Consider the following 1,833-nt stretch of genomic DNA (forward strand, 5'->3'; position numbering starts at 1 on the left):
CACCACACTTGATGGGCCGCGCCGCCAGGTGCGATCGGTCAGCTCGTGACGCTCTCAACACGCCAGGGGCACAGCCGTAGCAATCCGCCGCTGACTATGAGACTTGGGGATTACGTTTTGGCTTTGCTTGGATTTTGACAAACTCTAAATGGCCCGTGACTCCGTCGTATCCCAGTACCTTTGACGGCTACTGAACTCATTCCGTGATCGGCGAAAGCGCCGTTCACACATTGCATCGTGAGGCTTCTATCTCAACAGCCATGGTCAGCTCCAGGACATGTCAACAGGCGCAGCGCCGAGCCGACACCACCGGCTGGTGTCAGGCGTCCGTCGCACCAGCCAACCAGCCAGCGTCAGGCGTCCGACACGCCAGCCAACCGGCCGGCGTCAGGCGTCCATCACGCCAGCCAACCGGCCGGCATCAGGCGCCCGTCACACCATCCAACCGGCCAGCGTCAGGCGTCCGTCGCACCAGCCAACCGGCCGGCGTCAGGTGTCCGTCACGCCAGCCAACCGGCCGGCATCAGGCGTCCGTCGCACCAGCCAACCGGTCAGCGCCAGGCGTCCGTTACACCAGCCAACCGGCCAGCCAGCCAGCCAGCCAGCCCGCCAGCCAGCCAGAGGCTGCAAGTCGCGCCTGAACGTGGCGAGTAAAGTGCAGTGCGCCCGCGCGTGACGGGCCGCCACGCCAGCAGACGTGCTGGCCGAGAAGTGCCCGGACTGACCTGGTAGTCCCTGAGCTTGCCGCCTTTGATGTAGTGCGGCGACTCGTCGAAGCGGACGATGGCCTTGGTGCCTTTGCCCGCCTCTGCCAGCAGCTCCTCGTCCTCATCCTGCTCCGTCATGCGGTGACGATGGCTGCCGGCACGAAGGCCGTGAGCATGAGACAGGCGGCAGCGCCACCAGCAGCCCCACCCCCGCGCCTGGCACGGCGACGAGGATGCACACACCTACACCGGCGCACACCGGACACGTCTCGCCGGCACCACCGACGCATCTGACATCATGGCACAACACACTAACGATACGAAGGGCCAGCAGCATCCCAGCAATCATCACATCGCGTGCACTACGCGTCCCTACATTTCTTCTGGGGCGTCATACCGCGCAGAGCAATCAAAAGTCCACATAACAATGAACAAAGCAAGTTCAAAGATTGTAATGTCTAGAAAAAATACTTGGTTGCTGCCACTAGGTGCTGGAACAAATCCGTTCCACCCGACATTGGCGCATCCACCAGACAGCGCCCTTACTCTCCGTCAGCCACCTCCGTCTGGACTTTTTTGGGCCGTCCTGGTTTGACCTTGAGCGGCGAGCTCGGCTTGTGACGACTGCCGTCGACATGCCATGAAATGTGCAAAGATCTCCGTTTGCTTGAGCAAGAAGTCGAATCTTTTACGACCGATCTTTCTCCTGAAAAAGATCATATGAATGGATCGTCAATCTGATAACAGTCATTGATTCCAATGAAGACCAAGGATTCAAACCTTGGTCTTCTGATTATGATTCTAACACTATCATCTCACATGTTGAGCCAAACCACTGCAGTCCAACCTGGCAGATGGTATGGGACGCGGTCGGGGTATACACAAATACAATCAGACTGCCTTGCAAACACTACCATTTCTGTCTGAGCAGTTCAATGGCAATCTAGGAGTGCATTTTTAGCAGTACTGTAAAAGAAAGAAACAATTCTGCCAGTTCCTATCAGGCAAACAATAGCCTAAGTACCAGAAAGTATGAAATCCCATTACAATTTGTATTTAAATATATGCATTCAGGCACTACCCAGGACATCTAAGGGGGTGGGTCATCAGAGGTTTCTCCAGGGTC

This window comes from Pollicipes pollicipes, unplaced genomic scaffold (genome assembly GCF_011947565.3).
Source record: "Pollicipes pollicipes isolate AB1234 unplaced genomic scaffold, Ppol_2.1 Scaffold_6686;HRSCAF=7923_pilon_pilon_pilon, whole genome shotgun sequence".
Lineage (NCBI taxonomy): Eukaryota > Metazoa > Arthropoda > Thecostraca > Pollicipedomorpha > Pollicipedidae > Pollicipes > Pollicipes pollicipes.